Raw genomic sequence first — 19,183 nt, 5'->3', positions numbered from 1 at the left:
TACTCCAAAAATGTCACGTTCAATGAAAATCCTTCGTATTTAGGAAAACCTACTTAGGGTTGGGTTTAATTACAGTTTTGTATATTATTTCCACGAAACCCTAGTTACTAATGTAGGAAAAACTTATTTTTGTTATTAACGAAGCATATTTTTTGAATGTACAGACAACAAACAACGAAATCGTCCCAAACACTTGACATTTGAAGATAAAGTATTCTCCTCTACAATCATCTCGCAAAATGACATTTGATAGGGGATGCGTCGCAGGTTCTTTGTGGTCTTTGGAATGATGTTAATGCAACATTGGATCTCCTGAAGTGTGTAGTGATTCGTTGTTGTACATATGCGATTTCTCTGTTAGAAATCGTGCTAGTAAAGGTGCCCCAAAACAGGTACCTCTATTTTTTTTTATTTTTTTTCAACTTTTATGGAAGAGAACACGGCTATTTATCATCTTCTTCTTGTCTTTATTACATGGAAACAGATCTTAACCCTTTGCAATGCCAAAGAGGATGTGAAGAAGAAGGTCCATAGCATTATTGATAAGTTTGTTGACTGTGGGTTGCGTTCTTTGGGTGTTGCAAGACAGGTTTCTAATCTTCATAATCATTTCAGTTAATCATCTCCCACGTGATTCATTTGCATGATTAACTAACAATCAAGTCCTTTCTTTTGTATTTCATGTAGTTGCAGAGAAATAAAAAGACAGTGCAGGTGGTCCATGACAATTTGTTGGACTCCTACCGCTCTTTGATCCACTAAGGTATGATAGTGCTGAAACCATCCGAAGAGCTCTAAATCTTGGTGTAAATGTCAAGATGATAACATGTAGTTAAAGTTATGGTTTTTATGTCTCATAGAAGAGAAGTGTTATTTGTTCATCATTCCCTTCCCAGGTGATCAACTTGCTATTGCCAAGGAGACTGGACGTAGACTTGGAATGAGAACAAACATGTATCCATCTGCCACTCTACTTGGTCAAGATAAGGATTCAAGAATTGCTTCCCTTCCTGTTGAAGAGTTGATTGAAAAAGCCGATGGTTTTGCTGGAGTCTTCCCTGGTAAAAATGCTTTTCCTTATTTTTGATACCAAGCTTCTCATATCCCTTGATTATTGATCATCTTCTTCTTCCCTAACAGAGCACAAGTATGAAATTGTGAAGAAGCTGCAAGAAAAGAAGGACATTTGTGGAATGACAGGCGATGGTGTTAATGATGCACCAGCTCTCAAAAAGGCAGATATCGGTATTGCGATTGCTGATGCCACTGATGCAGCCAGAAGCGCTTCCGACATTGTGCCGACTGAACCAGGTATAAGTGTCATTATCAGTGCGGTGTTGACCAGCAGAGCTATTTTCCAGAGGATGAATAACTACACAGTTACCTTCTTTTCATGTTTCCTCCTGAATTTCTATCATAGTTATCAATATTTATGAAGATCACTAACAAGATTGGTTCATTTTTTCTTCATTTTACAAATATATGCAGTCTCTATCACTATTCGTATTGTGGTAAGTTACCTTTTTCTGAAAGAAAAATGACATTTTTGGTTAGCTAGGTTTAACAGTATATTCTGTATTCAATTCATTCTCTTAACTATTACAATCTCAACCCACTTTTAACACTTGTTATTTAGACCCACATATCATGTCCAGTTTTTAGATCCAACATTTGTGGCCTCTAAATCTCATTTCAGAGATGGCAGTTGGATCCTGACTTAGTATAGAGATAAAGAGAGGATGTTTTTTTTTCTTAAGCTTAAAATGATTATTTTTTACTTTATGGAGGAGTGGTCCATAAAAGAAAGAAATGTAGAAATAATACAAACTACAAGCAGAATTAAAAGGAAATTGGACACAAAAATATCAGGCTGCTTTGTTTGAAAACAAGTGAAATTGAAATACAGATGAATTTGAATTAAAAAAAATGTATTATTAATTTGTTAATACATATATAGTTAATATATATTTCAATATTCATATGAGATTCTTGATTTTTTTTAATAAATAATTAATTTTATAATTGTTCAAACTCAAATATAGTTACCGGTTATTTTCTAACAAACTAAATTAATAACGCTTTATATATTGAATTCAACCCAAATTCTTTAGAACATCTTTATGATAAGTGGGAGCAGACTAATTAGACTACATATCAGTTAGTACTTGTGATTTTGTCAAACATTATGATAGTATACATGAGATTCGTATAGATGAAGGAAGATCTTATGATAAATCCCTAATAGATTAAAGCGCTATGGCTGAAATAAGTTTAGGCATTTTGAATGGGAGTGCCCTAACTGGGAAGGAAATGTAAATTTTATTGAGATAGAAGCTGAAGAAGAAGATTAATTTGTGGAGACTGGTATACAAACAACAAAGTACATCACCACACAATTAACTTATTTAAAGTGAAAGGGAATTATACTCCCCTTGAATAAATCATCAAAGTTTAGGACACATTTAGAATCTATCATTAAAGTTCATGATAATTAAGAGAGAAAAAAATAATACACTCCATCCGATAATACAACATACTCATAAGCTTAGCTACACAAAAGAAGGAAGAATGAAGGTGGTGATTGATGGTCATAAACCAACCAATTGTTGTTGACATTGACCCAACCAAAGAATTAAAAAACGATGATGGTTTACCCATTTATACTGATGATGTGTAATTTGAGAAAAGATCCATCAAGTTATCAAGTGCTTCAGGCATAAATTTCCTTCCAAACAAGTACAAGGTCTCTGCATTCCGTTCCATATGCAAGCTCTCAGTTGTTGAACCCTCTGCAACACAGCACATCACACGATCTTATTTTCTTTACAAATTCGCCTCCAAATGAAAAAAAATAAAGTAAAAAATCTTAACACGTACTCTTTCATCACTTGTTTCATGCACACTTACATCAATCGATTGCAACAACAAGAAAACAAGTCATATTATTATTATTATTATTAACAGAAGACAGCCAATAAAGATGTACATTGTAAATCCTACAGTGATATTCTTCAAGAGTTCATAAGTAATATCTTGTGCTTCGTATGATTTTGGACGCCATTTTCTTTCAGACCAATCAACGTGGGTTACTGACCAATTGGAAATCCCACCGGAATCAAGCATCTATACAATAATACATGGTAAAATAATTGAAATAAGAAATTATAATCTTAAAGGTGATGTTGATTCATCGAGTTCAGGAAGAAAAATATTATTCTCCCTCACATAGAAAAATGTGGGCAGGTAATACTCATCAGAATAACAGTTCCTTCCATCAAATCCCAGCTGTATAAAGATGGGACAACATCCGAGTTAGCCCAATATTCTCAATTTGTTACAACTATTTAGAGTAAAAATTACCTTGTAGTAATCCTAGAATATATTATAATACAGACTGTCAGCCATCACCACAATTGCATGTTGACGCTTCATTGTGAACCACTGATAAATAAAATCATTTAAGCAACATCTGAAGAGCATGTAAACAACAAAATTTATCTTTGGATGAGTTTGATCTACATTATAGAAGCCAAGCCTGAATACTTAAACATCTTAAGAGTTTCACATTACCTACGAACCCTTTCGAAAATATTTCTTCTCAATTTCAGGTAACATGTGCTTTGTATATCTGTTAGGATCGGGGACGCACTTGGAGGACCGGGGTGTTTCTAGAAGGGTGGTCGCTTACACAACACACAACACTTAGGTGATAGTCCGGTTAGAGACTATAACCGTTCTCAGCACTTCGCAAACTGTCACAGACTCTTGAACCGGGTTCAATGGCGGAAATGTCTGTTTCAGTCTGAAGCAACATATGCGACTTAGATGATGTTTAGAAGGAGTAGGTTTTAGAGATATGAGTGGACCGGTTTTTGATATAAGGATTAATAGATTGCCACTGCGTCTGATTCGAGTGTCTTCGTTTCCGTTCTTACTCTTTATCCGATGAATCTATCGTCTACGCTGTCTTTTTTCTCCTGTGATTCATTTTCTTCTATGACAAAATATTCCTTTGGGTGGTGGCTCACATCCCAAGAGGCCAAGTTACATTTTATCTCTAACCCTTCTTTCTATACATACACAGGAGCTGATCAAGGAGACCGCGGGTTCTCGCATCATTTGATTGAAAAGATATTATATCACCGTGAGACACTTTAAAATGAGGGGGCTTCCTTTTGCTTGCCTCGTCGTTACCGATTCCATTTGGTTGTCGCTCTTCCTCCGACTTTCCATAGAGAAAGAACACTTCGGGGGGATAAATGTCTATATTCCCATATACATGATTTTGGTTAGGTTAAGTGAGTAAGCAGTAAATGAAGGAAATAACACGAGACAAGATTTTTTATGGATGTTCGGAGCAAACCCTCCTACGTCACCCCTTCTTCTTAGGTTATGAGAAGGATCTCCACTAACTTTCAACGTTACAACAATTACAATGTCGGTCGAGCCCAACTCGCTACTCGCCGGTTACACCAACTCACTCTTGATGTAATGCACAAATACAACACAAACACACACACACAAATCTTCCGGTTTATGACACACCGGTTTTGGATCGTTCGTAAGATTTCTTTATCTCTCTAAGATTTTCGTAACTTGTATCGCTTTCAATTTTGATATGTTTTAGCGGTTTAACATTTTTATTTGAACTTAATTTATTTATTCATTAAACCTTTCATAAGTATTAACAATTATTTTCTAACAATTTCTCCCTTTTTGATTATTTAGAATAAATATTCAAAAATTGTAATGTGTGACCGGTTTAAAATTAATCTACTTAATTTTTCTATCAATTTCTCCCTTTTTTATTATTTAGAATAAATATTAAAAAATTGTAATGTGTGGCCGGGTTAAAATTAACTTACTTAATTTTTCTAACAATTTATCCCTTTTTGATTATTTAGAATAAATATTCAAAACTTGTAATTGTTGGCCGGTTTTTAAAAAACTTATATTTGTTTGGCCGGTTTTTTAAAAAACTTATATTTGTTTGGCCTTTTTTTTTTAAAAAAAAAACTTATATTTGTTTGGCCGGTTTTTTGGAAAAACGGTTTAGTTTAAGGAGAACTTTATTTTCTAACAATTTTTCTTCAAATTTTGTAATCTAACAATTCTAAAATATTTCTTAGGGAAGAAAACATAGACTCGAGAAGTGGCTTTGTGAGGATGTTAGCCATTTCATTCTTGTTCCCTTCATGTGATGTGTTCGTCAGCAACCGGTTGTCCGGATGCAATGCTGTCTCTTCCAAGCTCCTGTCTTGATTTACCTACATTCATAGACAATAGAAAATCTGGTCCCCATTTTTCTTTGGGTCCGTGGCTTATTAATCCCATGGGAATCCATACTTTGATTATTTTGATGGATTTTCCGTTGTGTGTATGTATAGTATATCTACCTGCTGATGATTTAACTTTAAAGGTTGATTTTCGGTAAACATTTCTTGATTTTCGGTCAAGTTTTTCCTTGTCATACAAACTGGCTGTCCTTCTCTCAGGTTTCAGCCAGCTTGAAGTTGGCTTCTCATAAATTATCCCATCCTTTGAAGTTAAAACATTATAACTTATAATTTCTTCCTTGAGTTTCTCATTCACAGATGAGATCTCATTTATTGAAACATCAACCTCTTTGATTTGAGATGAACATTTTGAACTATCAGATTTAATTTTTGAAATAGTTTGATTAAGGGATTTTGACAGTTTTCTATACTTAATGACCATGTCATTTAGTGCAGCAATTAGATCATCTCGTGTAAAATCATCAAAGGAGAGATCAAATACCTCAGATTCTTTCTTAGTCGTGAAACAGGTTTCAACTTTATCATCATTGTCGCTAGATGATGAGTCGTCCGAATCGCTATCGGCCCATTTTCCCTTGCTTTCAGAAACCATTAGAACCTTCTGTTCTTTCTGGTTCTCCTTTGTTTGATCACTACCTTCAAATAGTTGGATCAACTTTTCCCACACTTCTTTTCCCGTATTGCATTCCATGACTTTCTCGAAAGTGTTGTTGTTCAAAGATTTGAAAATATGTCTCATGCAATGGTTGTCTAGGTTGTTTCTTCTTCGATCTTCAGCCGTCCATTCTTCCGTCTCCTTGTTAATCTTTATCGGACCCTCCTTTAGAATGGTGCTCATTTCATCATCCAACGTGATCAGATGTAAATACATCTGAACCTTCCAGCCGCTAAATGCCTCAATGTTTAGCATAAGTGGCCTATCGCTGTGGGTCATGCTTCCCATCTTCTTCGGTTGCTTGAGTGCTAAGAACCTCGCTCTGATACCACTTGTTAGGATCGGGGACGCCCTTGGAGGACCGGGGTTTTTCTGGAAGGGTGGCCGCTTACACAACACACAACACTTTGGTGATAGTCCGGTTAGAGACTATAACCGTTCTCAGTACTTCGCAAACTGTCACAGACTCTTGAACCGGGTTCAAGGGCGAAAATGTCTATTTCAGTCTGAAGAAACGTATGTAACTTAGATGATGTTTAGAAGGAGTAGGTTTTAGAGATATGAGTGGACCGGTTTTTGATATAAGAAGTAAGACTGATTTTGGTTAGGTTAAGTGAGTAAGCAGTAAATGAAGGAAATAACACGAGACAAGATTTTTTATGGATGTTCGGAGCAAACCCTCCTACGTCACCCCTTCTTCTCAGGTTATGAGAAGGATCTCCACTAACTTTCAACGTTACAACAATTACAATGCTGGTCGAGCCCAACTCGCTACTCGCCGGTTACACCAACTCACTCTTGATGTAATGCACAAATACAACACAAACACACACACAAATCTTCCGGTTTATGACACACCGGTTTTGGATCGTTCGTAAGATTTCTTTATCTCTCTAAGATTTCCGTAACTTGTGTCGCTTTCAATTTTGATATGTTTTAGCGGTTTAACATTTTTATTTGAACTTAATTTATTTATTCATTAAACCTTTCATAAGTATTAACAATTATTTTCTAACAATTTTTCCCTTTTTGATTATTTAGAATAAATATTTAAAAATTGTAATGTGTGACCGGTTTAAAATTAATCTACTTAATTTTTCTATCAATTTCTCCATTTTTTATTATTTAGAATAAATATTAAAAAATTGTAATGTGTGGCCGGGTTAAAATTAACTTACTTAATTTTTCTAACAATTTATCCCTTTTTGATTATTTAGAATAAATATTCAAAACTTGTAATTGTTGGCCGGTTTTTAAAAAACTTATATTTGTTTGGCCGGTTTTTTAAAAAACTTATATTTGTTTGGCCTTTTTTTTTAAAAAAAAAAAACTTATATTTGTTTGGCCGGTTTTTTGGAAAAACGGTTTAGTTTAAGGAGAACTTTATTTTCTAACAATTTTTCTTCAAATTTTGTAATCTAACAATTCTAAAATATTTCTTAGGGAAGAAAACATAGACTCGAGAAGTGGCTTTGTGAGGATGTTAGCCATTTCATTCTTGTTCCCTTCATGTGATGTGTTCGTCAGCAACCGGTTGTCCGGATGCAATGCTGTCTCTTCGAAGCTCCTGTCTTGATTTACCTACATTCATAGACAATAGAAAATCTGGTCCCCATTTTTCTTTGGGTCCGTGGCTTATTAATCCCTTGGGAATCCATACTTTGATTATTTTGATGGATTTTCCGTTGTGTGTATGTATAGTATATCTACCTGCTGATGATTTAACTTTAAAGGTTGATTTTCGGTAAACATTTCTTGATTTTCGGTCAAGTTTTTCCTTGTCATACAAACTGGCTGTCCTTCTCCCAGGTTTCAGCCAGCTTGAAGTTGGCTTCTCATAAATTATACCATCCTTTGAAGTTAAAACATTATAACTTATAATTTCTTCCTTGAGTTTCTCATTCACAGATGAGATCTCATTTATTGAAACATCAACCTCTTTGATTTGAGATGAACATTTTGAACTATCAGATTTAATTTTTGAAATAGTTTGATTAAGGGATTTTGACAGTTTTCTATACTTAATGACCATGTCATTTAGTGCAGCAATTAGATCATCTCGTGTAAAATCATCAAAGGAGAGATCAAATACCTCAGATTCTTTCTTAGTCGTGAAACAGGTTTCAACTTTATCATCATTGTCGCTAGATGATGAGTCGTCCGAATCGCTATCGGCCCATTTTCCCTTGCTTTCAGAAACCATTAGAACCTTCTGTTCTTTCTGGTTCTCCTTTGTTTGATCACTACCTTCAAATAGTTGGATCAACTTTTCCCACACTTCTTTTCCCGTATTGCATTCCATGACTTTCTCGAAAGTGTTGTTGTTCAAAGATTTGAAAATATGTCTCATGCAATGGTTGTCTAGGTTGTTTCTTCTTCGATCTTCAGCCGTCCATTCTTCCGTCTCCTTGTTAATCTTTATCGGACCCTCCTTTAGGATGGTGCTCATTTCATCATCCAACGTGATCAGATGTAAATACATCTGAACCTTCCAGCCGCTAAATGCCTCAATGTTTAGCATAAATGGCCTATCGCTGTGGGTCATGCTTCCCATCTTCTTCGGTTGCTTGAGTGCTAAGAACCTCGCTCTGATACCACTTGTTAGGATCGGGGACGCCCTTGGAGGACCGGGGTGTTTCTGGAAGGGTGGCCGCTTACACAACACACAACACTTTGGTGATAGTCCGGTTAGAGACTATAACCGTTCTCAGTACTTCGCAAACTGTCACAGACTCTTGAACCGGGTTCAAGGGCGAAAATGTCTATTTCAGTCTGAAGAAACGTATGTAACTTAGATGATGTTTAGAAGGAGTAGGTTTTAGAGATATGAGTGGACCGGTTTTTGATATAAGAAGTAAGACTGATTTTGGTTAGGTTAAGTGAGTAAGCAGTAAATGAAGGAAATAACACGAGACAAGATTTTTTATGGATGTTCGGAGCAAACCCTCCTACGTCACCCCTTCTTCTCAGGTTATGAGAAGGATCTCCACTAACTTTCAACGTTACAACAATTACAATGCTGGTCGAGCCCAACTCGCTACTCGCCGGTTACACCAACTCACTCTTGATGTAATGCACAAATACAACACAAACACACACACAAATCTTTCGGTTTATGACACACCGGTTTTGGATCGTTCGTAAGATTTCTTTATCTCTCTAAGATTTCCGTAACTTGTGTCGCTTTCAATTTTGATATGTTTTAGCGGTTTAACATTTTTATTTGAACTTAATTTATTTATTCATTAAACCTTTCATAAGTATTAACAATTATTTTCTAACAATTTTTCCCTTTTTGATTATTTAGAATAAATATTTAAAAATTGTAATGTGTGACCGGTTTAAAATTAATCTACTTAATTTTTCTATCAATATCTATCGATTCCATGTGGCCTAGGATCGTCAAAGCTGGACACACAAAGAACATGCATCACTAAAGGAAAACAAAAAAAATGTTTAATCAGATACCAACCATAATAAATAACCCTCTAAAGAAATATGGCTATGTTTTCTTCAATCAGAATCGAAATTGGAATTATAATTCAAATTCAAAGGCAATTGAATGTATATGATTTTGTACTTGTAATATATATGACTAAAAACATGTCACATACCTGTCAATGAAACTGATATTTGAATTTATCAAATAGCGGTAGACGTATTTAAAATCATGCAACGGTATACAACTGCAAAAGAAAACAAAACAAAAATTGATCAGCATGTTCCTCAAGGATATGAAATCATGATATATAGGAGACAAACCAATCCGACTCACCTGTCACAAAGCAATACAAAATGTTGGTTATCTGTGTCCTTAAGTGCATTAGCCAACAAACGCCTTTCTGTTATTATTGAAGAGATGAAGTAGAAAAAATTTTCATCTTTGTAAAGAGACTTGATATACCTAAAGTAGATTATTATTGATAACATATATCTAATAAAATGATAGATAGACGGGCATAATGATCTTATCTTATATATGTCGCTAAGAATCGCAGTAAAACAAATAATAAACATTCATTATACCCTAAATTCCCACATATCTCACAACATATATACTCCTTCTCATGTCCATTATATTTAACTGAGGCAAAAAATTAATTCTTTGCCTATAGTTTTTGGGACGATTTCGTTGTTTGTTGCTTACACATTCAAAAAATATGTTTCGTTAATAACAAAAATAAGTTTTTCTACATCAATAACTAGGGTTTCGTGGAAATAATATACAAAACCGTAATTGAACCTAACCTTAAGTAGATTTTCCTAAATACGAAGGATTTTCATTGAACGTGACATTTTCGGAGTAGAGTTTCCTAAATATGAACGAAATAACGACCTTATTGTGCGTACGTAATCCTAGGGTTTCATAAATACAAAGAAAACTTAACGATTTTGGTGTACGTACAATTTTTTAGACTGATTTTTGATCTTCTTGACAAAAAAAATTTTGGAAGACGGGGAGCCGGATTCGAATCGCCATGAAAAGAGGCAGAAGCTTGAAGAGAGAGAGAGATGAATCGGAAGTAAGTTTTTATAATATAAAATGATATTAGGGTTTATATATATTATAAAAGAATTTGCAGCAGGAAAAATTGTTTTATACCTTAATATGTGCGTTTGAAGTGAAGTATGCTTCACTTCCATTTTACATGGCGTTTTGAGCGAAGTATGCTTCACTTCTGTTTTATATTTCTCTTAAAGTGAAGTATGCTTCATTTCCGTTTTACATGGCGCTTTTAGTGAAGTATGTTTCACTTCTATTTTACATGGCGCTTGAAGTGAAGTATGCTTCAGTGAAAATAGTCTCTCCACATTCTCCAATGGGTTTACATACATGAATGAATAAATGTTTTTATATGAACGCTAAAATGTCTTTACATTGATGTGTTGGAGGTTTTACATGAACCTCTAGGCATATAAACTAATTAAAGTGAAGTATGCTTCACTTTTGTTTTACATGGCGCTTGAAGTGAAGTATGCTTCACTTCCGTTTTACATGGCGCTTGGAGAAGTATGCTTCACTTCTGTTTTACATGGCACTTGAAGTGAAGTATGATTCACTTCCGTTTTACATGGCGCTTGGAGCGAAGTATGCTTCGCTTCTGTTTTATATGTCGTTTAAAGTCAAGTATGCTTCACTTCCGTTTTACATGGCGCTTGGAGCGAAGTATGCTTCACTTATGTTTTATATGTCGCTTAAAGTGAAGTATGTTTCACTTCCGTTTTACATGCCGCTTAAAGTGAAGTATGCTTCACTTCCGTTTTACATGGCACTTGGAGTGAACTATGCTTCACTGAAAACAGTCTCTCAACATTCTTCAATGGATTTACATACATGAATGAATAACTATTTTTACATGAACTTTAGAATGTCTTTACATTAATGTGTTGGAGGTTTTACATGAACCTTTAGGCATATAAACTAATTGAAGTGAAGTATGCTTCACTTTTAAATGACGCCTAGAGAAAAGTATGCTTCACTCAATATTGTATCTCTATATTCTGTTTTACATGGCACCTGGAGAGAAGTATGCTTCACTTTTGTTTTACATGGTGCTTGAAGTGAAGTATGCTTCACTTCCATTTTACATGGCGCTTGGAGCGAAGTATGCTTCACTTCTGTTTTACATGGCGCTTAAAGTGAAGTATGCTTCACTTCCGTTTTACATGGCGATTAAAGTGAAGCATGCTTCACTTCCGTTTTACCTGACGCTTGGAGTGAAGTATGCTTCACTGAAAACAGTTTCTTCACATTCTCCAATGGGTTTACATACATGAATGAATAAATGTTTTTACATGAACGCTAAAATGTCTTTATATTGACGTGTTAAAGGTTTTACATGAACCTCTAGCCATATAAACTAATTAAAGTGAAGTATGCTTCACTTTTTACATGGCGCCTGGAGAGAAGTATGTTTCACTCAATATTGTATCTCTACATTCTGTTTTACATAGCACCTGGAGAGAAGTATGCTTCACTTCTGTTTTACATGGCGCTTGAAGTGAAGTATGCTTCATTTCCATTTTACATGGCGCTTGGAGTGAAGTATGCTTCACTTCCGTTTTACATGGCGCTTAAAGTGAAGTATGCTTCACTTCCGTTTTACATGGCGCTTGGAGTGAAGTATGCTTCACTGAAAACAGTCTCTCCACATTCTCTAATGGGTTTACATAAATGAATGAATAAATGTTTTTACATTAACGCTAAAATATCTTTACATTTATGTGTTGGAGGTTTTACATGAACCTCTAGGCATATAAACTAATTGAAATGAAATATGCTTCACTTCTGTTTTACATGGCGCTTGAAGTGAAGTATGCTTCACTTCTGTTTAACATGGCGCTTGAAGTAAAGTATGTTTCACTTCCATTTTACATGGCGCTTGGAGCGAAGTATGCTTCACTTCTGTTTTATATGTCGCTTGAAGTGAAGTATGCTTCTTTTCTATTTTACATGGCGCTTGGAGCGAAATATGCTTCACTTCTGTTTTATATGTGGCCTTAAGTGAAGTATGCTTCTCTTCCATTTTACATGGCGCCTGGAGAGAAGTATGTTTCACTTAATATTGTATCTCTACATTCTATTTTATATGGCACCTAGAGAGAAGTATGCTTCACTTCTGTTTTACATGGCGCTTGAAGTCAAGTATGCTTCACTTCCATTTTACATGGCGTTTGAAGCGAAGTATGCTTCACTTCTATTTTATATGTCGCTTAAAGTGAAGTATGCTTCACTTCCGTTTTACATGGCGTTTAAAGTGAAGTATGCTTCACTTCCGTTTTACATTGCGCTTGGAGTGAAGTATGCTTCACTGAAAACAGTCTCTCCACATTCTCTAATGGGTTTACATACATGAATGAATAAATGTTTTTACATTAAAGCTAAAATATCTTTACATTTATGTGTTGGAGGTTTTACATGAACCTCTAGGCATATAAACTAGTTGAAGTGAAAAATGCTTCACTTCTGTTTTACATGGCGCTTGAAGTGAAGTATGCTTCACTTCTGTTTTACATGGCGCTTGAAGTAAAGTATGTTTCACTTCTGTTTTACATGGCGCTTGAAGTGAAGTATGCTTCACTTCTGTTTTACATGGCGCTTGAAGTAAAGTATGTTTCACATCAGTTTTACATGGCGCTTGGAGCGAAGTATGCTTCACTTCTGTTTTATATGTCGCTTGAAGTGAAGTATGCTTCTTTTCTATTTTACATGGCACCTGGAGAGAAGTACGCTTCACTTCTGTTTTACATGGCGCTTGAAGTGAAGTATGCTTCACTTCCTTTTTACATGGCGCTTGGAGCGAAGTATGCTTCACTTTTGTTTTATATGTCTCTTAAAATGAAGTATGCTTCACTGAAAACAGTCTCTCCACATTCTCTAATGGGTTTACATAAATGAATGAATAAATGTTTTTACATTAACGCTAAAATATCTTTACATTTATGTGTTGGAGGTTTTACATGAACCTCTAGGCATATAAACTAATTGAAATGAAATATGCTTCACTTCTGTTTTACATGGCGCTTGAAGTGAAGTATGCTTCACTTCTGTTTTACATGGCGCTTGAAGTAAAGTATGTTTCACTTCCATTTTACATGGCGCTTGGAGCGAAGTATGCTTCACTTCTGTTTTATATGTCGCTTGAAGTGAAGTATGCTTCATTTCTATTTTACATGGCGCTTGGAGCGAAATATGCTTCACTTCTGTTTTATATGTGGCCTTAAGTGAAGTATGCTTCTCTTCCATTTTACATGGCGCCTGGAGAGAAGTATGTTTCACTTAATATTGTATCTCTACATTCTGTTTTATATGGCACCTAGAGAGAAGTATGCTTCACTTCTGTTTTACATGGCGCTTGAAGTCAAGTATGCTTCACTTCCATTTTACATGGCGCTTGGAGCGAAGTATGCTTCACTTCTATTTTATATGTCGCTTAAAGTGAAGTATGCTTCACTTCCGTTTTACATGGCGTTTAAATTGAAGTATGCTTCACTTCCGTTTTACATGGCGCTTGGAGTGAAGTATGCTTCACTAAAAACAGTCTCTCCACATTCTCTAATGGGTTTACATACATGAATGAATAAATGTTTTTACATTAAAGCTAAAATATCTTTACATTTATGTGTTAGAGGTTTTACATGAACCTCTAGGCATATAAACTAATTGAAGTGAAAAATGCTTCACTTCTGTTTTACATGGCGCTTGAAGTGAAGTATGCTTCACTTCTGTTTTACATGGCGCTTGAAGTAAAGTATGTTTCACATCAGTTTTACATGGCGCTTGGAGCGAAGTATGCTTCACTTCTGTTTTATATGTCGCTTGAAGTGAAGTATGCTTCTCTTCTATTTTACATGGCACCTGGAGAGAAGTACGCTTCACTTCTGTTTTACATGGCGCTTGAAGTGAAGTATGCTTCACTTCCTTTTTACATGGCGCTTGGAGCGAAGTATGCTTCACTTTTGTTTTATATGTCTCTTAAAATGAAGTATGCTTCACTTTCGCTTTACATGACGCTTAAAGTGAAGTATGTTTCACTTCCGTTTTACATGGAGTTTGGAGTGAAGTATGCTTCACTAAAAACAGTCTCTCCACATTCTCCAATGGGTTTACATACATGAATGAATTAATGTTTTTACATAAACGCTAAAATGTCTTTACATTGATGTGTTGGAAGTTTTACATTAACCTTAGGCATATAAACTAATTGAAGTGAAGTATGCTTCACTTTTTACATGGCGCCTGGAGAGAAGTATGCTTCACTCAATATTGTATCTCTACATTATGTTTTACATGGCACCTGGAGAGAAGTATTCTTCACTCAATACTTTAACTCTACATTCCGTTTAAGTGCGTTTATGCTGAACCCAGAATTGAATCCGGGTTCCGGGTTCTCTCTCTTCCTTTCAATCCAACTTTGATTTATTAATATAATAATAATCCTGCATTTTGATTGGTCCGCAACAGGGGAACAGGAAAATTGGTAGCAGAAGATCTGGTCTGTACTAATAGTCCCTATAAAAAGACCAATAATTAATGAGAAAGATAAACTGTTAAATTGTCATCATGTTAAAATTAAGATAATTTATATATATATATATATTGCTGTTTAATCTTTAAAGTTTTTGTATTGTCGGGTGAAGAGTTGTGGTTAATTTAGATATATATGTGAGAATATATAGATATTTGGGTCGAATTGTGGGTTAACCCGCCCCCGCCCATAAACTTAAAACGGTAACATATATGTTTGGAACTTGTAACATAACAAACAAGTATAACATTTTAACCAACTAGGCTAATAACATTTTATATGTTAAATTCAACACCAAATTATATGAACACGGGACATTTTAACACTATAAGTGTCTGAATTGTCGAGTCGAGAGCTATGGTTAGTTTGGATATATATGTGAAAGTAAATGGATACTTGAATGGGATTTTGGGTTGACCCACCCATAAACTTAAAACGGTTAAAAATTAAATTAAAAATGCTATATGTATGTTTCGAACTTGCAACTTAACAAAACAAGTACAACTCTTTAACCAATTAGGATAATAACACTTTATATTTTAAAATCAACACAAAATTAGATGAACGCGGAACATTTTAACATATAAGTTTAACTTTTTAACTAACTAATCTATATATATATATAATTATGTTTAATTTTTAAAGTATCCTCATTGTCGGATCGGGAGCTGTGGTTAATTTGGATATATATGTGAGAGTAAATGGATATTTGAGTTGGATTGTGGGTTAACCCTCCCACCAATAAATTTAAAACGGTTAAAAAATTTAAAATATTATACTTATGTTTTGAACTTGAAACCTAACAAAAACAAGTACAACCCTTTAACCAACTAGGCTAATAACATTTTATATGTTAAATTCAACACCAAATTAGATGAACGTGAGACATTTTAACAATATAAGTTCAACTTTTTAATTAACTAATATATATATATATAATGATTCTTACTTTTTAAAGTATCTAAATTGTTGGGTCGAGAGTTGTGGTTAATTTGGATATATATGTGAGATTAAAGGGATACTTGAGTTTGATTGTGGGTTGACCCGCCCATAAACTTAAAATAGTTAAAAATAAAATTAAAAATGTTATATGTATGTTTCGAACTTGCAACCTAACAAAACAAGTACATCCTTTTAACCAAATAGACTAATAAAACTTTAAATTTTAAATTAAACACTAAAATTAGATGAACGCGGGATATTTTATCAAAATAAATTCAACTTTTTAACTAACTAATATATATATATATATATATATATATATATAATGATGCTTAATTTTTAAAGTGTCCGGATTGCTGGATCGAGAGCTGTGGTTAATTTGACGATATATGTGAGAGTAAATGGATACTTGGGTCGGATTGTAGGTTGACCCGCCCATAAACTTAAAATGGTTAAAAATAAAATAAAAATGTTATATGTATGTTTCGAACTTGCAACCTAACAAAATAAGTAAAACCCTAAAAATAAGTAATTATTATATCTGAGTTTGTCAACCGTAGTAGTTGAAACGGAAGTGAGAATGTTGGATTGAGTAACGCAAACATTGGTGAAAAAAATCTAAGGGTTCGTTAATGGAGGAAATGTTGGCTTCAGTAATGCAAACATTTGTGATAAAAACCTAAGAGTTTGTCCATAAAAGGAATTCCGGCTTAGAGTAAAGCAAACATTGGAGAAAAATCCTAAGAGTTCGTCCACGAAGGGTGATTTAGGGCTTAGGATCATGCCCAAGAATATTTAAGAATGCACCCTAGAATTTGATTATTAAATAATCAAAATTATTATAGATATCTAAAAATTTAAATGATTAGTTAGTTAATTTTTTTTAATATTTTTATTTTTTCAAATTAGTATATAATAATAAGTAATATTAATCCCAATAGATAATTATATAATTATTTAAAATCTAACTTATAATATATATATATATATATATACATAAAATTATAAAATTATTTCAACAATCATATGTGGTCTAGCGGTTAAACTATTAACATTTCATACTAAAGACCAGGGTTTGAATCCCTCGGAAACGAGAATGTTTCCTTGAGAAAACCTAAGGGTTTGTCCATGGAGAGAATGTCGGCTTAAGTAACACAAACCTTGGTGATAAAACTTAAGGGTTTATGCCTAAAGGTGTAATCGAATAAAAATTATAAAAACTTAAATGAATTGGTCAGATGATTTTTTTAATATTCTTATTTTTTCAAATAAGTATATAATAATAGGTAATATTAGACCCAGTAGAACTTTATATTTAATTGATAATTTGATCCAAAATTTTTTGAAAATTTGTTTTAAAGAAATTACTTTTATTTTCACCTAATGAATATTTTCAATTTATATGATTTTGAATAGGTTTAAAAAAATAACAAATCAATTTTAAATAAACGATTGGATAAAGATAAGTTTTGTCATATTTTTTAATAATTAGATAAAAAAAATATTAAATTAAATTATAAACTCACATTTCTAACGTAATTTTTTCATGGATTTTTATATCATTACTTGTGCAAATACACGGACTACATGCTAGTTTGAAATAATTATCCCACCCTTGAAATTATCTCTATTATAATTTATCAAACATATAATGAATTGGGCAAGTATTTTCTCCTAGACCCACGTGAACGATAATTCAAAAACCAATTTCCTTTTGCATATTCAATAACGACAAAAAAAAAAAGGATGATAATAAAATAAAGTTAAATTTAAAAATAATTTACAATAATATTTGGAAAATTTATAGTGGATATGAAATACCTATTTAGAAATTATCTGTTTTAAGATAATCAATTATATCAAAGAGGTTACAATGTTGGATTTTCCAATATCTTCATGATTAATACCAAATGGAGGTTTAATCTAACTTGCTATAAAAATGAGACAAGTATGACAACCTTATCAGTTTCAACTATAATTAACCGTCATAGCAATTTTAGAGGTGCCACTCACAAACTCACAATCTCTGACAAATGGGACTTACAAAAATTCATATTTACAAGATTTAATCTTTCTTCCATAATGAAACTGTGAAAGAATGGAACTTGTTCTAAATATAATTGACAACTTAAGACTTTTTAATTCGATTTTAATCCTGTTAGAGATTAATAATTTGTTTCTATTCTTCACAAATCTTTGTAAGCTCTTGAACGGAATCAAGTGTGGAAATGTTTGTTCGATTTGAAGCGGCAGATAAACGATTGAACAATGCGGAAAGTTAAATAACACACGGAGTTTTATGGATGTTCAGAGATAAAAACTCCTACGTCACCCATTTTCCTATTTTCAGAAGAATTTTCACAAGAAGGCTTTGATTGTATAAACACTACACAAACCCGATCAGACACACATGACTTAACAACTACCTATTTTTGAACTTCTAGATAACACTTTGTTAAACAAACAAACCCTATTCAACTTACAATACTAAAATTTCACAAAGAAAGAACAGTAGATGAATTACATAATGATCTTAGAGCGAGCGTAATCGTAGCGCTTAGTAATTCTTAATTCCTACAAGGTGTTCGTGAGAGAGACCGAGATTGCGAGATTGTAGCTAAGCCCAAGAGCGATCCGTCGTTGTCCTCGGATCACCTTTTATAAAGAAGTGCTCTAATGGTCGAATCTTCCTTTTGAACATGTGTCAACTATCTATTGGACGCACGCCATGAATACATGATCGTACATCAGAGTATATACGTTTGATCGTGACGTTTTGGATCGTATTATATAATATTAAGAAGAACGTGGTGTACGGGATAGTACAGAACGTAGGTTGGAGGAATAATTGAATACGTGGTAGACAAGTAGTTATAGCGTGTTAAGCTGTCTTGGAAGACGGTTGATAATGAATAATTTTGATTGCCAAGATGATGAGTTGAGTAGTTAAATAGATGCTTCTTCAGACGATAATTGAAGCAAGACGTCTAAACACGCACTTCTTCAGATAACTCGTCTGATGAAGTTGGACGACGTCTACTCGCGCACTTTTTTAGACAACCCATATGATGAAGTTAGACGATGTATGCTCGCGCACTTCTTCAGACAACCCGTCTATAGAAGCTGAATGACGTCTACTCGTGCACTTCTTTAGACAACCCGTTCAGAAGATATACAGTGATGAAGATAAACTTGACTTGAAAATTCATCAACCAAACTAGCTAAACTGAATACATACATTACTGAAATATTTTGTTTGA

At 33.9% G+C, this 19,183-nt stretch overlaps 2 pseudogenes; one reads left to right on the top strand and one right to left on the bottom strand.

Moving 5' to 3' along the window:
• The first annotated feature begins 239 nt into the window (after positions 1–239).
• LOC124941803 lies at positions 240–1,541 on the top strand (annotated as a pseudogene).
• Positions 1,542–2,653: 1,112 nt separating this feature from the next.
• The window catches only part of LOC124941792, a 25,576-nt pseudogene continuing 9,046 nt past the window's right edge, over positions 2,654–19,183 (bottom strand).

This window comes from Impatiens glandulifera, chromosome 1 (assembly GCF_907164915.1).
Source record: "Impatiens glandulifera chromosome 1, dImpGla2.1, whole genome shotgun sequence".
Taxonomy (NCBI): Eukaryota; Viridiplantae; Streptophyta; class Magnoliopsida; order Ericales; family Balsaminaceae; genus Impatiens; species Impatiens glandulifera.
This window is presented reverse-complemented; position numbering and strand designations above follow the sequence as displayed.